The 20,074-nt window shown below is 48.0% G+C and overlaps 1 pseudogene; it reads left to right on the top strand.

The window, feature by feature from the left end:
- Positions 1–10,181: 10,181 nt before the first annotated feature.
- On the top strand, positions 10,182–12,107 carry LOC147697062 (uncharacterized; annotated as a pseudogene).
- The last annotated feature ends 7,967 nt before the right edge of the window (positions 12,108–20,074 follow it).

The raw sequence follows: 20,074 nt of genomic DNA, 5'->3' as shown, positions 1-20,074 counted from the left end.
GTGGTGACTGCGTTAGTCAGTTTCGAGAATCAGGAGGGGCAGAGTCAGCACAGTCTGCGAGGGATCAACGTGTCTAGAGGCAAAGCATAGCGGATGTAGCATTGCAGCTAGCAAGTCGAGTGTTTTCAAGCTGCGTGTCCCTAGGGAGCTAGGCTACTGTAAACAAGCATGGTAGGCTTTCACTTTCGTCCAGAAACAAGCTCTCGGCATAGCTGTGGGCGGGGGAGCGGGAGCGCATTCCTTTGAAGTCTGATGCGGGGGCGGGGGAGCGGCAGCCTTTGAATTCTGATTGGGGGGGGAGCGGCAGCCTTTGAAGTCTAATGCAAGGCACAGACAAATGATGGTGTGACGTGGCTGGCGATGGCGTGCATGCGCATAGATCATATGAACTGTGTCTAATCCGCAGTTTTGGCCAACTTTTCGTACTGCTTACTAGAATCTCGTTGCAATGCTTACGCATTGCTTCAGCGAGACCTAAAAAACGCCATCACAATGCATTAGTACTCCTCAAACCAGCTACCTCTCTGATCACTTATTTTCTTTATGCTTGTCTTTGGCCCTGTGCAGCACTCCACTGAGATTTTGCTAGGTATGCGCCATGTCATAGAAATGCATACATACACACACATGCATAGCAGATACATTAATCGCTTATTGACCTGGATGAGTCTGCTACTCACGTGCCTCTCCTTTCATTGTGTAAACACACAAGGAAATACATATGTAATACCTCCTGGACAGTTTCTGGTTAAATGGACTCTTGCTTTAGAGATAGATTCCAGAGCTTTTTCTCTAGGGAGAATCTTCAGGATCCACATCTCATCATTGGAACCATCCATTATACAAATTCTTTCATCTAAAGTGAATTATCCATGAAAGAATGGCAATTCATAGATATCAAGTCATGTTATAGCATTGTCAGCCAGTCAAATACTTTATTAAAGACTTGTCCATTACACAAATAACTGTAAGTACAAATATTACATACAAAAAAATGCAATCCTAAAATACTTTAACATTATTAAAGTAACGTTTGTTGTGAAATAAAAGCAGGGCTTGGATGGCTGTTCTGACTTCTACTACATGTAGACAAGCTTTCAGTTTTTTTAGCATAATGAGCTGGTGCCTATTTTGAGATGTGTATTCTGGAGCTGAGTTTGGCCTTGAGGTGCTGATTTGGATGAGTTGGGATCTTTCATTCAGGTAGGATGTGTACCACTGAGTAACAATTTAATTGAAGTTGACCTTCATTGATCAGAAAGTTGCAGAGAGATCCAGCAGGACATGTGCCATTATGTGTGGTGTGTCCTGGTAGTGACAAACAGCCTATTTAAACTTTAAAAATATTTTATTTAGACAATCAGGTCCATTTTAGAGCCGAGTACAAGAAACAGAGAATTGTGCAAGCAGAGATAGGTCAAACATTCATTAAAACAGATAAACAACATCTCATTGTGCATTATAGTCAATTTATATAGAGTGTAAAACATGTAAACGCATAACATACTATCTTTAAAATTCAACAAGCTAATGCCATAGACATTTAACAGTGAGGTTGCACCGAGTGCAGAGATCATACTTGGACCTTGGTTCGTATGTTTATACCAAAAGCTTTTGACAGTCACATAATATTTGTGTGTCTTAGCGTGAGCTAATCTATTTGCATTTTTAACTGAGCAACTATTTGCGATTTAAAACTCTGAGGTTAAAATTAAATGCATTGGTACATCTGCAAAGTAAAACAAGTGAGTCTAAGCCCAATGGTTATTACTAAAGTGAGAAGTTAAAGAATGTAAATAGCTAAGGCTAATGAAAAATTAGATATTCAACAGAGCTACTTTAAAGATGATATCACAGGCTGACTCTAAGTTTCTTAAAACGGCTGGCTAGGTTAGGTTCATCAAGGGTCATCAGAATCCTGAAATAGACACATATAAACCCATATTAATGTGTCTGTTCTCACCTAGCAGCCAGTCCTTATATTCCCACAATGACTAGAATTTCGCAGACGACTATGTAAGGGCAAAAGGAATAGTTTAAATAGCTGATGCTAATCAGCACTCTAGACACCACAGAGCTCAATCACATTCGCCTCTGACCTTCTCAAAAGAACTTAGGATTGAAAATCATGCAGTAAACAATCTTTTCAAGTTATATCCCTTTAAGGGGTCAGATAGTTTGTAGTGATGCTTTGAACGGGTTAGTTGGCCAATTGTTAATCTCCTGTTAGATCCAGATGGACCTTCTTGAACGCATTATTTGGATCTGGGCCTTTTGTAATGGGGCTGAAGCTCCAAGGAGGTTAAGACTATGGCTGAGTTCCTTGGTGTTTTATCCCCTGCATTCAGTAATTTTATTAGGCTAGCAATTACGTGTGGATGAGCTTCATTCAAGAGAAATGTAATGGCTGCTTGTATTGCCTGTGTTCCTGGTTTAATCAGAGAGTGGCGTAAAACGAGACATATACAGAGCAAATGTGATAATGACTCCTGGGACAGGCCGCATAAACGGCTTGTATTAATGATGGATTGACACACCCAGGAAGGCAATAAATCTAATGATGAAAAACAGCCCATTTCCAATTGACAAAACCAATATTTATAGTACACTGAGAGTGATTCAATAATGTATTGTGGACCCCTCTTTAAGAATAGCTCTCAATGACCAAATCAGCTTGCTTTCTTTTCCTGAAAGTTCCATGTTCAGTTGTGAAGGATTCCATGTATACCTCTCTGTTTAGAGCTGTTTTAAACTGCTGGTTAGACAGATTTAAATTCCACAGAGTTGCTGCTCCTTTTAGCTCCAGGGCATTGGTAAGGGCTTTCGGTCAAGCATTTGGAAACCTCAGACTATTTTCTAGTATGGCTTCTAACCAGATGAAATTTTTCAGTGAGCATTTTTTAGCAGCTGATGCTCAGTACATTTACTTCAAGAGACTGCCTCTCTCTGGTCATGCGTCTTGAATTCTGTCCTGATCTGGGATGGTGAGGTATTAGGCAGGAGCTTTAACACGGACCTGAAGAAGGGGCACTTAGCATTGTTCATAAAAACACCAAGCTTCTTCGGAAATGCTTCTGTGCTGTATGCAAATCCGGGATAAGTTTAACATTTACTATTTTAAACAGTCGTTGAAGAGTGTTGTGCCGTGGGAATGTCACTAGGACCCTGGGGCACAGGGTGGGGCACGGGGGACACCGGACACCACATCCGGTCAGGGGAGGGGATCAGGGACAGTAAAATTGATACTAGTAAGGAGCAGGACCTCGGGGTGAGAGGTCGGGGACACAGCACGCTGCATGTATATGTCAGAGCAACCAATAAAAGAAGACTTGAACGACCCTACCATTTCCTGTGTGTTCCTGGGGTTGGGGAACACGGCGTCCATTTGTGTGCCCATCAACAAAAACAGCAATTTTACACCAGGAGCGCACCCTGGATCGCATCGTGCCCAGAAGAGAAGGCTGCAGAAAGTGCCCAACAAAGAAGCGCAGCGACGCGGGAGCCCACCCCGACCGCTGCGGTAGAAGACTGATTGTGCCGGTAAGCGTCGTGTTACAAAGCGCGAAGTTTAAAAGAATTGGTGCGAGCTCTCGCGAGAGTCTCGGCGGCCATATTGGAGTCAGGCGCGAGGGCCAATCAGCGAGCAGGAAAGCCCGGGCGGCCATTTTAAAGTCAGGCAACACCACAATTGGCTGCGAAGTCCCGCAAGACTATGTTGGAGTCAGGCAAATCGACCAATAGGAACCGAGAACAGCTCGGCAGCCATGTTGAGGTCAGGAAAAGATCGAAAAACAAAGGAAAGTGCCTATTAACAAGGGAAAAGACAAAAAAAAGCACAGGCAAAGAAAAGGAGATGAATAGAAAAGAAAAGAAAGAGGAAACAGGAATAAACAGGGAAATAAAAGACATTAATAGGCAAATAAAGAAGATAGAAGAAAAGAAAAAAAAACAAAGAGAATAAGAACAAAAAGAAAGACAAGAAGTCAGGAACAAAAAGGACATAAAAGAAGAAGGAACAAAGAAATGGCAGACCCAAAACCAAGTGCGCAATACAGAAGGCCACTACCATTCAGCCTTTCTGAACCACAAACAGGAATCACATGGGAAAAGTGGGTCAGACGATTTGAAAACTATGTGGAAGCAACTGATGTAACAACAGCAAAGATGAAAGGTTTATTTCTGAACCTGGTAGGAGATGAAGTGGAGGACCTACTGGTGACACTGCCAAAAGAAGAGATTGCCACCTATGACAAACTAAAAAAATGCATAACGGACAAATTTGATTCCAGAGAAATGTTGATTTCGAACGATACAGCTTTATGATCGCATTCCAACAAGCAGAAGAGTCTCTGGATGACTTCGCAACAAAGTTGCGGAAACTGGTAACTCATTGCGAATTTGACAAGTTCGACAACGAACAGGCAATAAGATTGTGCATCATCGAAGGCTGTTGTGACATCGAATTCCGCACAAGGATCCTAAAAGAACCGATCTCATTGGAAAGCATCCTGGCGCTGGGAAGGGCTGAAGCCAGAGCGACAGAACATGCAAAAGAAATGGAACGAGGTAAAGCAAGAGGTATAGAACAGATCCAACGAATGACGAACAACAACCGCTCAGGAGGCTAGAGAAAAGAAAAGAGTGAACAGACTGCGAAGAAATAGCCGGAAGGAACATGTTACAGGTGCGGACTTGAGTTCCCACACAGAGGCCCATGCCCGGCTTTTGGCCAGACCTGCAGAAAGTGCAATGGAAGGCAGTTCAGAAACGACCAAGGAAGGCCAGGAAGAGCATGAATGCCAACAAACAGACACATCAGGCATGTCGAGACAGGGACAAGGAGCTCATCAATAGAGTCGGAAGAAGAAGAAGAAGAAGAAGAATAAAAAACGGAACGATTATATCTCATGACAGATACGACCGCAGATTCAGAAACAGAAGAGGAAGATGAAGTGGAAGATGAGGAAAGAATATGCCGGATAGACAAAAAGAAAATAAAGAAAACCAAGTCGGTGAACATAAAGGTGGGGCCACATGAAGCAGAATTTGTCGTCGACAGCGGTGCAACATGCAACATTATGTGCGTCTCTGAATACGAAAAAATGAAAATAAAGCCGATTCTAAGACCATCTCGGGTCCGAGTATTCACGTGGGGGGCCAAAAGACCAGTGATAAACATGAGAAAATTCAAAGAAGAACTAACGTACAAAGATCAAAGGACAACCAAAGAGATACACGTACTTAAAGGAGACATCCCAGCGCCATGCCTGCTGAGCAATGTCACGGCTCAAGTAATGGGTCTCATGGCAATGACATACAACATGTCAGAAAAGAAAAACATTCTGAGAGAATACCCCAAGCTACTACAAGGACTAGGAAAGCTGAAAGACCGACAAATTACGCTGCACATTGACGAGACAGTGAGGCCAGTCGCAAAACACCACATAAGAGTGCCAATACATCTGCAGCCACAGGTAGAAGAAGAGCTTGAAGCACTACTAAAACAGGACGTAATAGAGCCAGAGAAAGGACCGGCGCCCTTGCTGTCCCAATGAAAGACACATCCAAAATAAGAAAATGTGTGGACATGAGGATACCGAACAAGGCCATTGAACATGAACGACATCCTGGACCGCACTTTGATGACATGATCAGCTGTCTTACAGGCACAAGGCGTTTTTCCAAACTGGATTTGTGTAAAGGATACCACCAACTAGAACTGGATCCTCAATCTCGGTATATCGCAACATTCTCCACCCACCTAGGTCTGTTTAAATACAAACGTCTGAGCTTTGGGATCTCATCGGCTGCAGAGATATTTCAAGAAACAATAAGACAAATAATAAGGCCAATAAAGAACAGCTTAAATTATAGCGATGACATTCTAGTATTTGGCAAGTCAGATGAAGAGCATGACAAAGCTCTAAGAGAAGTGTGCTCACCCCTTGAGCAATCCGGTTTGACACTGAATGAAGATAAATGCGAGCTAGGGTGAAATGAACTGGTTTTCTTCAGCCACATCTTTTCCAGAAAAGGAATGCGGCCGGATCATAGCAAGATGGAAACATTGGAAAAAGCAAAGAAACCAACGGATGTAGCGGAAGTGAGGCCATTTCTTGGTCTAGCAAGCTACTGCGCAAGTGTAGGAAGGTGGCTACCTGACTATGGTTACCCCAGATTTGTTGCCTTGTGTTTAGCTGGTTTTCGACTTAGTTGGCCTGGTTCCCTGCTAATCAGGGCCCCAGGCTATCTGCTCTCTCTGTAAAATGGATTCCATGTACCCTAGGTGCATAACTAGATTGGCTTGGGTCACCTTATCAGCCCCTGTACAGAGCACTATAGGTGCCCAGGGCATAGGTGCATCCAAGGCCTACCAGAGGCTGCAGCATATCTTTTGCCACCCCTGGCTGGCTATCTAAAATTGACACAACTTGCTGATCACTCAGCTGGGGCAAGGTGGTGTAATCACCCCTTGCTTAGATATAGTATGCCTATATCTAAACCTATCTGGACACATATAAACCTGTGAGCCACTCCTATGGCAGGCCTTAACAATCCTGAAGGCAGAGTGCGTGGTTTAATGTGACATGGTGCTCTAGCATGAGCTGAGCCTGTCTGCAGCTGTCGGGACCAATTCCCTTAGCTGTTCCGGGATAATGCCAAACCATATACTATTAAGTGCATTATAATCCTCGCGGTTATATGTCAACTTTGGTTTGGCTTTATCAAAACATGTCGTGTAAGGTGTCATACGAATTGGAATACTACCCCCTCGCCAGTCCTGGTGACGGGGGTAGCATTCCACCCCTCTAGAGGGGACGACATGTTACTTTTGCTAAAACGCGGTTGATTTTTAAAAGAGCCTCAGATCCACAAAATGGATGCTTCTGCCACAGACACATGTCTGACCTCCTGCTGCTGACCAAAACTCAGCAGAGGAGGCCTGGACAAAGGATTTCATGTCACAGGGAGGTGTCACACCACCCCAGACAGGAGATAGTGGATTGTAGCAGGGAGGTTTGAAAGAAACCAGACAGTGCCTGGGGAGCACAAGGCTTCCCCTTGCATAATCCGGTCAAACCGGTTCTGGGGCAGCCCAGCCCCAGCTCCAGTGAGACCTGGACAAGGGAAAGGGGGTGTAACCACCCCCCTTCCTGGTCCCACCCATAGGGGAGGGACCTAGCAGGAGATCCACCCCTCAGATTGGAATAAGAGTGGGAGCAGTGCCAATGCAACTCAGATCATCCTGAAGAAACATAAGAAACGAATTCTGGACCCTTCGACATTCTATTCAACATAGAAGATGGAAGAATCTCCCTTGTGGTCAAGGAGTGACCACTCTGTGCAAACAGGCACCATCCAGCCCTCGACCCTTGCTTTGTTGCAGTTCCCGCCGGAACTCAAGCGACAGAGATCGACGAGATCAAGCTTGCCTGCCTTCTCCCAGCCCGATCCACAGTCCCTGCAGAGCTGAGACCAGTGGAGGCGACCGGAAGCGTGGGGCACGCCATCTTGAAAAGGCCACGAGACGCTGAACGTGCAGCCCACGAGTGACCCTCGAAGCTGTACACCGGGGTTTGAGAAGCCCCCACCCCGAGCTACACTTGCACCAAAGCTACCCCCTCCACACTCGACGAGTGCTGCGTGGGGCCCTTCTGCTTGGGTTGGCTTGACGCGTTGGCCCGGTCACTTGCCAGCTTGCTTTTGGCCCCTGTGCCAATGAAAACTTGAATACGACTCGCTTTTCTGGTTGCTCCAGATCTGCACCAGCTCCTGTGAAAAGGAGCCCCCACTCTGACCCTCCTGGTTTGAGTGAGAAGCAATCTCCCGGTTCCGCGTGGATTGCTTTTGCCAAGTGCTGTTTGCTGCAATCTTGAATCCGACGGTGCTGACGGCGAGAGCCTACGTGGGACAGATCGTGACCTGCTCTTGGACGTCGCAGATGCCCCAGAGCCCACGTGACAGCGGAGAGAAGCCTCTCAACTACCACCTGATTGCGCCCGACATTGCCTGGTTCCGTCCTGGCTCCACCCTGGTCACTGCTGAGTGACCCAGACTCTGTCCCCTCTGCTTTCAGGTACTTTCCGACTTCGATCCTCCCTTGGATCACACCGGACACTTCTGCTTCACATCGCCTGCAGCTTCTTCAGCTCCAAGCACCAAGAGCCTGCGTGTCAAAACCCGACGCACCTTCGACCCTGTGCACCCGCTTCCTGTGGGTGAGGTAACATTGCAACGCCGGTGTTCCCACACTAGTACACACCTCTAGGGTCTGTGTCTTAAGTTTTGTTCCTCTAGGTTCAGCGGAAGTATCTTTAAACTCACTTTGTGTAACTTTTACGCACCATTGACATTGCATTGGTGCAAGCCGCACTTTCTGTGCTGCACCCGAGTCCCGTGGGCTACTCCCGACTTCAGCATTGCTAGTCCTGACTGCTCCCAGCGATTCTCTAGGCCCTAGGCCTAATCACTGTTCGATTGGTATCTCTTATACAATTTTTTTAGTATATGGTTTGAGTGGCCACCGGCCCTCATCCAAAATTGTGCAACTTTGTATGTTATACTGTGCTTTTGATTTAACGCTTGTGCCCCTTTCCTCATAAAGAGTACTGGGGAGTAATTTAGAAATAAATACATATATTTTTATAATATATACTTGTGTGGTGTCCTTTCATTTGATTACAGGATTGTATGTGGTAAAACAGCTCGCTTAACACGACCTCTTAAGTTAAGCCTTTAAGGCTGCTTAGTCCATGCTACCTCTAGGATAGCTTGTCTAACAAGGTTGACTTACAACCAGACATCTTTGGGGTTTGTTTGGACTGATACCAAGTGGTTCCAGAATTGGAAACACTACATATCAGGCCGACTTCTCACATTGGTGTGCAGCGGTGTGGATTTGAGCTTGCTGTTAGTTTTACCATTGCAATCTTTATTTCAAATTGAAAGATCACATCAAGTACCTTAGGTACATATAAATCAAAAGCTTAGCATATTAAGTTCTACTGAACTTAGTAGTTGTAGATTAAAGGGATTAGCACACCCTGACTACAACTCACTAGCAAGGTACAGTAGGAAAACACTTAGTGTAGGTAAGTGCATCACTTACACCTCACTAGCAGTCATGTCTGATACAGGTGGAGCCTCAGGCTCTGCTCCTGTAGCAGTTGACCCTACCAAGGCAACTTCCAGATATGAAAACCTTAGCCACAAAGACCTGAGTGCCTTGTGCACAGCCAGGGGGCTAAAAAAGGGCAGAGGCCCTACTATTCCTTCCCTGATAGCTATCCTGGAAAAGGATGACTTAGATAAGGTGAGTCAGGCTCCCTTAGATTCAGGTGAGGGGGTAAACTCCCCTGAGAATGAGGATCTTCCAGATGAAGAAGAAGAGGAGGAGGAAGAGGAAGAGGAAGGCTCAGATGTAGAAGAGCCTGAAGATCAGGATCAGAGGGTGACCCAGGTACAGGTTGCCAGGCTTAACCAGGCCAACCTAGACCTACATGGGAATGGAGAGGGCCAGCACCACTCCAGATCCCATAACCAAATTCTCCCAGGCAACAGGAGGGTGAGATCTCAATCAGGGGACTCTCATGTTTCTAGTGCCTCAAGAGAATCTCAAAGAGGGATGACTCCCTCCCAGAGGAAAGAGCATAGGGCCAGAATGAGGGCTGTCCAACTCCAGATAGAGAGGGAAGAGGTAGCCTTGGCACAAGCTAAACTTGCTTTAGCAAGAGAAAGAAAATTGTGTGGCTTAGATGCCACTGGTGGCAGCAATATTCCTAAAGAGAAACCCAGGTCCTATGATAGTAGAAACCTGACAAAGATTGTGCCCCCCTACAAGGAAGGGGATGACATCCACAAATGGATGACTGCTCTTGGGAGAGCCTGCATGGTACAGCAGGTTCCTGAGGAACAGTGGGCAGCAATCTTATGGTACTCCTTTTCAGAGAAAGGGAGAGATAGGCTCCTCACTGTCAGACATGAGGATGCCAACAATTACAAAGTCCTGAAGAGTGTTCTGATAGATGGGTTTGGCTGAACAGTACAGGTTAAAGTTCAGAGACACCCAGAAGACACAGACTCAGGACTGGACTGATTTTGTTGATTGTGCAACTAAGGCTCTGGAGGGTTGGCTAAATGGCAGCAAAGTACATGACTTCACAGGATTGTATAATTTGATTATGAGGGAGCAGATCCTAAGTAATTGTCAGAACCAGCTCTTACACCAGCACCTGGTGGACTCAGATTTGACCTCTCCCCAAGAATTGGGAAAGAGGGCAGATAAATGGGTCAGAACCAGGATTAGGCCTAAGAATCAGGACAGTAACCAGAAGAAGCAGTCTACCAAGCCTCAAGATAAGGGTGTGGATAAAAGTAAAGAAAAGACTTCCCCAGGGCCCCAAAACTCCAAGAATGGGGGTGGGTCCCAAGACACTTCATCAACCGAGAGAAAGCCTTATTGTCATGCCTGTAAACAGGTTGGGCATTACAAAACAGACAGATGTTGTCCCAAGAATGGCAATAAAGAAAACATACCTCCAAAGCCAGCTCCAACACCTCCTGTTACTGTCAGCAGTAATCCCCCAGGAAGTGGGAGCACACCCAGGAATCTGGGTGGGTTTACTTTTGGAGCCTAGGGGGACCCTGGCCTGTCCAGGTCCCCATCACCCAATGATCTTGTTCATGAGACTGGCATGGGGTTTGCCAACTTCTCTGTTTGCCCAAATACCTTGAGCAAATATAGACAAGAACCCATCATCAATGGTTTGAAAGTTGAAGCATTTAGAGACACAGGGGCTAGCATCACCATGGTGGCTGACTGTATAGTCCCCTCTAAGCAACTTTTACCTGGTGCCACATACCAGGTAACAAACATTGATGGACTCCAAACAAATCATCCCATGGCAGTAGTAAGTCTCAGCTGGGGAGGTGTCACTGGCCCAAAGAGAGTGGCAGTGTCACCAAACTTGCCTGTAGACTGTCTACTGGGTAATGATTTAGAAATCTCAGCCTGGGCTGAGATTGAACAGGAAATCCATTCTAGAATGGTAAACTCCAATGGAAAGGTTAGTGGGGCTGTACTGGCTATAGCCCCAACCCAAGATGTCCTTCCTGAAAAGGTTGGTAGGGCTGAGCAACTCTCTGCCCCATCTTTACCAGAAGCTCTTCCAAAACAGAATAGCAAAGCTGTTATGATAACAGCAGAAACCCAAACTGAGTCTCCTCCTGAAAAGATTGGTGGGGCTGTGATGGCCACAGCCCAAACTCAAACAGATACGGTTGTTGTGAAGCCTGAAATGATGGATCACTCCACCCAAACTGAGAGCATGGAGGAGGAAGATAAATCTTCCCCTCACCAGACATTAGGACGGGATCAGCCTCCTCAGGGAACTGATCTTACCCCTGATGAAGGAACTGCCCCAGAGGTTGTTAGGCCTGGCCTGACAGAGCCTCTGATGGCAGTGGACCCTTCTCAGGTGGGACCCTGTCTGGAGCAGGTAACCTGCCCCTCTCTACCTTGCCTTAGTCAGCCCAGGGCTGCAGAGGACAAGAAGGACAGTGAGACCCAGAGGACCCCCTGTCAAATAAAGCACCCCCATCAACAGATTAGGGGCACCAAAACTAGTAGCCCTAGTAAGGTGAAAACTTTAAAAACTCCTGAGGGAGCCCCCTTAAAAGTAGTTAGGGACCTCCCACAGATGGATTCTGTTGGGCACAGCCAAACCTGGGACCCAAAGGGCCCAAACCTGAACTGTCCCTCCAGCAAACCAAACAGAGGGACCCAGCCTCCAGCTTTAGGTAGCCAGAGGTTGACCCTGAGAGCTCAGTGCAACTCAGTTGAAGAAAGAAAGGCACACATGGTGTAAGATAATTGGAGGAAGTTGAGCCCAAAATTAGTGGAGCCTCACTTCAATACTCCATATCAAAACCAGCCTTTAACTTTGCATAAACACACCCAAGGTAGTGATTCCCTATGGTGGAGACCCTTTAATACCCCTAGGGTGAGGGACTGCTTAGTGGACCATGAGACAGGGGGTACCCATGCTAGTGCAGGTACTTCCTTATATGGCCACTCAGGCAATATAGGCTTACCTGGCCAAGGATAGCCTTATCTCCTTTCGTTTGGGGGGGGGGTTGTGTAGGAAGGTGGCTACCTGACTATGGTTACCCCAGATTTGTTGCCTTGTGTTTAGCTGGTTTTCGACTTAGTTGGCCTGGTTCCCTGCTAATCAGGGCCCCAGGCTATCTGCTCTCTCTGTAAAATGGATTCCATGTACCCTAGGTGCATAACTAGATTGGCTTGGGTCACCTTACACCTTATCAGCCCCTGTACAGAGCACTATAGGTGCCCAGGGCATAGGTGCATCCAAGGCCTACCAGGGGCTGCAGCATATCTTTTGCCACCCCTGGCTGTCTAAAATTGACACAACTGGCTGATCACTCAGCTGGGGCAAGGTGGTGTAATCACCCCTTGCTTAGATATAGTATGGCGATATCTAAACCTATCTGGACACATATAAACTGTGAGCCACTCCTATGGCAGGCCTTAACAATCCTGAAGGCAGAATGTGTGGTTTAATGTGAGATGGTGCTCTAGCATGAGCTGAGCCTGTCTGCAGCTGTCGGGACCAATTCCCTTAGCTGTTCCGGGATAATGCCAAACCATATACTATTAAGTGCATTATAATCCTCGCGGTTATATGTCAACTTTGGTTTGGCTTTATCAAAACATGTCGTGTAAGGTGTCATACGAATTGGAATACTACCCCCTCTCCAGTCCTGGCGACGGGGGTAGCATTCCACCCCTCTAGAGGGGACGACATGTTACTTTTGCTAAAACGCGGTTGATTTTTAAAAGAGCCTCAGATCCACAAAATGGATGCTTCTGCCACAGACACATGTCTGACCTCCTGCTGCTGACCAAAACTCAGCAGAGGAGGCCTGGACAAAGGATTTCCTGTCACAGGGAGGTGTCACACCACCCCAGACAGGAGATAGTGGATTGTAGCAGGGAGGTTTGAAAGAAACCAGACAGTGCCTGGGGAGCACAAGGCTTCCCCTTGCATAATCCGGTCAAACCGGTTCTGGGGCAGCCCAGCCCCAGCTCCAGTGAGACCTGGACAAAGGAAAGGGGGTGTAACCACCCCCCTTCCTGGTCCCACCCATAGGGGAGGGACCTAGCAGGAGATCCACCCCTCAGATTGGAATAATAGTGGGAGCAGTGCCAATGCAACTCAGATCATCCTGAAGAAACATAAGAAACAAATTCTGGACCCTTCGACATTCTAATCAACATAGAAGACGGAAGAATCTCCCTTGTGGTCAAGGAGTGACCACCCTGTGCAAACAGGCACCATCCAGCCCTCGACCCTTGTTTTGTTGCAGTTCCCGCCGGAACTCGAGCAACAGAGATCGACGAGATTAAGCTTGCCTGCCTTCTCCCAGCCCGATCCACAGTCCCTGCAGAGCTGAGACCAGTGGAGGCGACCGGAAGCGTGGGGCACTCCATCTTGAAACAGCCACGAGACGCTGACCGTGCAGCCCACGAGTGACCCTTGAAGCTGTACACCGGGGTTTGAGAAGCCCCTACCCCGAGCTACACTTGCACCAAAGCTACCCCCTCCACACTCGACGAGTGCTGCGTGGGGCCCTTCTGCTTGTGTTGGCTCGATGCGTTGGCCCGGTCACTTGCCAGCTGGCTTGTGGCCCCTGTGCCGACGAAAACTTGAATACGACTCGCTTTTCTGGTTGCTCCAGATCTGCACCAGCTCCTGTGAAAAGGAGCCCCCACTCTGACCCTCCTGGTTTGAGTGAGAAGCAATCTTCTGGTTCCGCGTGGATTGCTTTTGCCAAGTGCTGTTTGCTGCAATCTTGAAGCCGACGGTGCTGACAGCGAGAACCTACGTGGGACAGATCGTGACCTGCTCCTGGATGTCGCAGATGCCCCAGAGCCCACATGACAGCGGAGAGAAGCCTCTCGACAACCACCTGATTGCGCCCGACATTGCCTGGTTCCGTCCTGGTTCCACCCTGGCACTGCTGAGTGACCCAGACTCTGTCCCCTCTGCTTTCAGGTACTTTCCGACTTCGATCCCCCCTTGGATCACACCGGACACTTCTGCTTCACATCGCCTGCAGCTTCTTCAGCTCCAAGCACCAAGAGCCTGCGTGTCAAAACCCGACGCCACTTCGACCCTGTGCACCCGCTTCCTGTGGGTGAGGTAACATTGCAACGCTGGTGTTCCCACACTGGTACACACCTCTAGGGTCTGTGTCTTAGGTTTTGTTCCTCTAGGTTCAGTGGAAGTATCTTTAAACTCACTTTGTGTAACTTTTACGCACCATTGACATTGCATTGGTGCAAGCCGCACTTTCCGTGCTGCACCCGAGTCCCGTGGGCTACTCCCGACTTCAGCATTGCAAGTCCTGACTGCTCCCAGCGATTCTCTAGGCCCTAGGCCTAACCACTGTTCGATTGGTATCTCTTATACCATTTTTTTAGTATATGGTTTGAGTGGCCACCGGCCCTCATCCTAAATTGTGCAACTTTGTATGTTATACTGTGCTTTTGATTTAACGCTTGTGCCCCTTTCCTCATAAAGAGTACTGGGGAGTAATTTAGAAATAAATACATATATTTTTATAATATATACTTGTGTGGTGTCCTTTCATTTGATTACAGGATTGTATGTGGTAAAACAGCTCGCTTAACACGACCTCTTAAGTTAAGCCTTTAAGGCTGCTTAGTCCATGCTACCTCTAGGATAGCTTGTCTAACAAGGTTGACTTACAACCAGACATCTTTGGGGTTTGTTTGGACTGATACCAAGTGGTTCCAGAATTGGAAACACTACATATCAGGCCAACTTCTCACAGCAAGGTATATCAAAGACTTTGCCACTGTAAGCGCACCGCTAAGAGAGCTAACAAAGCAAGGACAAAGTTTCTTGTGGACCGACTAATGCAGCAAAGCATTTGAAGAAATAAGACAGGCCATAACAGCAGTGGATCATCTGGCCAATTTCGACCCAAGACTATGCACCGAGTTGACAGTAGACGCAAGTCCAGTGGGACTAGGAGCAATACTGGTGCAGCATCAACAAGGGAGGGACTCCCCAAGACACATAGTGGCATACGGAAGCAAGAGCTTGTCGGAAGTCGAAAAAGTATACTCTCAACCAGAAAAAGAGAGTTTGGCAGTGGTGTGGGCCTGCGAACACTACCATATGTTCATCTACGGGAAACCATTTACAATCATAACAGACCACCAGGCACTCACAACAATTTATGGAAATCCAAACGCGAAGATACCACCCAGGATAGAGAGATGGGGAATCAGGCTCCTTGACTACAACTTCAAGATTATTCACAAGCCAGGAAAAGAGCACAACCCGGCTGACTATGTGTCGCGGCACCCTCTGCCACAAGCATCGCAAGCAACAACGATGGCAGAAGAATACCTCAACTTTGCATTGAAGCTCAGTACACCAGCAACAATAACATTGGAAGAACTGGAGTACAAGACAAAACAAGATCACACTGTTGGACCTGGGCCTCTTGGCAGGGTCATCCCTAAACTTTTTGCCTTCCTCCAATACTCTCTCTGACCTATTTTGTTTGGTTTAATGACTCTGGGCACTTTACCACTGCTGACCAGTGCTAAAGTGCATATGCTCTCCCTACTGAAAATTGTACATGTGATTGATGTCCATGATTGGTTCATTGGATTTACTGTTAGTCCCTAGTAAAGTGCACCAGGAGTGCCAGGGCTTGTAAATGCCAATACTGCTAGTGGGCCTGCAGCGCTGGTTGCGCCACCCACAGAAGCAGCCTTAAAATGTGTCTAGGGTCTGCCATTGCAGAACCTGCGTGCAGTCTGGTACTGTCATGCTGGCTGGGCAAGTGCACCCACTTGCCAGCCTCTAAACCTTCCCTTAACTTCATATTAGTCACCCCTATGTTAGGCCTGAGGGCAGGGTGCATTGTAAGTGTAAGGTAGGACAAGCCCTGATGTGTGTGGCATGTCCTAGTAGTGAATTACAACCAAATTCGTTTTTCACTATTGTAAGGCTACCTGCTCCCCTTAGGCCAGAATGGGCTGCTGGAATTATTACAGTCTATAATCCCAGCAGGCTCAGGGAACATGGTAGAGAGTCATGTTTAGTATGCCTGAACTCAGAATAATAAAATACTTCTTTTAGTAAAGTTTATTTTAATATCCTGGGTTTGCAAATGCTACTTTTAGAAAGTTAGCATTTGCTTGTCTAACCATTTCAGCCCGCCTCTGCTCTTGTGTGTATCTGACTGTCTGAGTTGTGTGAGTGACAGGGCTGGGTGTTGACAGGTGGTGAATAGCAGGGTGACACCTTAGTGGGAGGTGGGAGTTTCCCTGAATGATGCATCAGGCTGTGCTCTGCCTCCACAATGCTGGCTCCGCCCCCCTGGGGAGCGACTGATGACTCAGCCTGCACCTGGCCCAGGAAGGACCGAAGCTTGTCAACAAAGTGCTCAAGCTGCCCCTGTCTTCACAATGCTGGCTCCGCCCCCCTGGGGAGCAGCTGATGTGCCTGCCCTCACACTGAATGCAGAAGCAGAAGTACCCACCACAAGTGCTCAGGGACTGAGAACAGTTATGCAAAGGCCCCCCTGGCCTGTAAGAACAAAAGAAACTGGGTATAAAAGTAGGAGCCCTGCTCCTTGTAAATTAGATCCTGTTTGTGCTACAGAAGAAACTCTGCCCGAAGAGAAGGACCTGGAAGGACAAGGAGGAGTGCTGTCTCTGGCCTGTGTCTGGTGCCTTGCTGCAGAAGGAGAGGAAAAGAAGAGACTACAAGAGACTTTTGCTTTTATTGAACTTTGTGCCAAACTCTGCTGAAAAATCTCCAAGGGCTTGCCTGTGAACTTGCCCCCTGACCAGCGCCCCAGGAACAGTGGGCGCTACCCCCTGACAGAGGAACCACTGCAAGACGCTGTTTTCCTTCTGCAAGCCTCTCCAGGAAAAGCAGAGCGCGCTCTGACAATCGCGCTCTTCAGCACCACTCTGGGAGCTGCCCTCCCTCTAAACAAAGTGACTGCCGCCTGCCTGGCCCAGGAGCAACATGAAGACCAGCCCAGCTGATCCAAGCACCGTGACTGGCCCCGAGCTGCAGCTCGCAACGTGAAGAGAAGGTGGCGCCCGGTGCCTGCTTGCACCCCTTCGTGTCTTGTGCCCCTGAACGCGCCGCCGCTGAAACAGCTGTTGCGTGGGGCGCCTGAACATCGCCTGGATCAAAAGAGGTCTGCGCCGAGGATCGCTGCCCTCTGCAGGTGCTCTCCCGTTCAGGAAATCCCGAGGCGCTTGCCCAGTGCAACCCGGCCCGCGCCGCACCGCCAACCCCCGAGCCAGAGCCGAGCCGCCGCTCGCTCCTAACATCGGACGGAAGACAACGCGACGCGGACCACCGCGCTGACCTGCGCCCAACCAACTCCCCAACAAGGTACTGTTCCTTTCCCTCTGCCTCGCCCAGCCCTCGGAGCTGCGTGTGGAGCGCTCCCAGGGCCCCCGCTCTCTCCCCCTGTCAGTCGCGCACAGCCGCGCAGCCCGCCCGGAGAGGCAGGCACTGATTCCCCGGCCGCCGCTCCCGCCAGAAGCGTGAGAGTGGGCAGACCAGGCCCGTTTTTCTATCGCGGGGTAACCTAGGGGCACAGAGAGGCCGCGGACAGCTGGGGGAATCCTGGTTGACTATCAGGACAAAGAAAAGTACCGTGAGGAGCCTGGAATCCCCCTTTTTGGGGGGAAATAAGCTGAATAAGAACTGTTTTGAAACACTGAACAAAGATTGCTTATTGCTAGAAAGAACTGTGGCAACTTAATCTAAAGTACACTGGAACCGTTTTAAAGTGAACCAAGACTGTATTTACAAGCCTGCTTGAAATTTATATAAAGAGTATATATTTTTACAAATACAGTTTGGTGTCATTGTGTGGTGGGTTGGTTGTGCTGGTGTGATATTGCAAATGTTTAACCCTATGTGCCCCAGAGATTAGCCTAAGACTGCTTAAGCCACACTACCTAGAGGGTAAGCAGAGGTTGTCTTGAAGGGAACCCTCAGCCCTGACGAGGAAGGGAGAGTCCCTGCTTGTCGCTAGTGCTGCACTGCGCCAACTAGAGACTCCCCCTTCCTACACACACCATGCAGGAATCAATGAAGATCACCAAACAGCAAAGATGGAGGCACGTGAACAGCAACAGTCATGTGGAAAAAAGGGTAGAAAAAGAAGAACTGTTAGCTTTCAAAAGGATAAGTGAAGAACTATCAGAGTGCGGGAATGGAATAATAATGAGAGGCACTCGGATAGTAATGCCCCGGACACTGAGAAAAAGGACAGTGGAGCTGGCGCATGAATCACACAGAGGAATTGTAGCAACAAAAAAATTGTTGCGGGACAAAGTGTGATTTCCGGGACTGGACAACATGGTGGAAGAAATGGGTGATGCGCTGTCACATTTGTCAAATAACAGGACCGTCATCAAAACCAGAACCGCTGCAAATGTCCCCACTACCGAAGGCAGTGTGGACAGAGGTAGCAGCAGACTTCTATGGACCTTTGGAAACAGGAAGTTACCTGCTGGTGATCATAGATGAATACTCAAGGTTCCCCATAGTGAGACCAGTGGCCTCAACGTCAGCCAATGCGACACTGCCTGTGCTAGATGATGTATTCGCAGCATGGGGCTCACCCCAGACCCGCCATTCTCAGGCGAGGAATTCAAGAGGTTCATGGCATACCTGGGAGTAAACCACAGAAGAATAACACCGCTGTGGCCACAGGCAAACGGCATGGCAGAACGGTTCATGGGAACCATCAAGAAGGCGATACAGAGGGCAAAACTGACACAAATATCAACTGGGCAGGCCCTATGTCAGGTACTAAGAGACTATCGCAACAACCCCACAGCTCCACTGGGAAATGCCCTGCAGAACTGGTACTAGGGCGCTCAAGCAGAACGAGACTGCCACAAATAAAAGAGGTGAAGCAAACAGAACAAAAAGACATCGCGGCAAGAGACAAGGACAACAGAAAGTGAAAATGAAAGCATATGCTGACCAGAGAAGACAAGCGACAAGTACAACCATAAAAGAAGGAGACACTGTGCTAGTGAAACAGAGACGAGTAAAAAAGTCGGACAGCGCCTTCTCAAAGGATCCTTTGAAAGTGACAGAAGTCAAGGGGCCAATGGTCACGGCATCAGCCGGCAGATATCACATCACGCGGAACAGCTCCCATTTCAGGGAACTGTAGACAAAAGAAGAAGAGATACCAAAGGAAGAACAGAAGGAGGACACACCACAAACAGAATCACCAACTGACATCAGAGAACAACGACCAAGAAGAGAGTGCAAGAAGACAAAAAGACTGATTGAGGACATGTAAAGAGACAGAAGAGGTGGACACGTACACGGCCAAGGGATAGAGATCTCTCCCTCTATATCAATCTCTCTATATCTCTCTCTCTCTCTCTGCCGGCAGATTCAAGCTAGCCTGGCTGATGAGGGATGTTACCCCGAAACCGGTCCCAGGATGCTTGTTTCCGATCCAAGGAAGACCTGGCTTGGCAGTTCAGGCTGGACTGTTCCTATGAGGCACAGGGTCAAATCTGATTTGCATATAGCTGTGTCTGACCTGGAGTGGTGAAGTGAGCTAAAGAATGATGATGGATTCAATCCAGATCTGTGACTGGGGGGTGAGTGTCTGAAATGTTTCAGAGCACCGTCATTCATCTCCTTGTGTTTTCTTTGTTCGCCCTAAGTTGGCAGAGTATACCCAGACATGGGTCCCTTGCTCACTTTGCCACTGGATTCTGGCTAGCCTAGCTGATGAGGGGTGTTACCTCAAAACCGGTCACAGGATGCTGGTGTCCAATCCAGGAAAAACGGGCTTGGCAGTTTAGGCTCTACTGTTCTCATGGGGCACAGGTTCAAGACTGATTTGCATATAGCTGGGTCTGAACTGGGGTGGCGAAGTGACCTAAAGAACGATTATGGATTCAACTCAGATCTGTGACTGGGGTGAGTGTCTGAAAAGTTTCAGA

The sequence above is a fragment of the Lissotriton vulgaris genome, chromosome 8, assembly GCF_964263255.1.
Source record: "Lissotriton vulgaris chromosome 8, aLisVul1.2, whole genome shotgun sequence".
Lineage (NCBI taxonomy): Eukaryota > Metazoa > Chordata > Amphibia > Caudata > Salamandridae > Lissotriton > Lissotriton vulgaris.
This window is presented reverse-complemented; position numbering and strand designations above follow the sequence as displayed.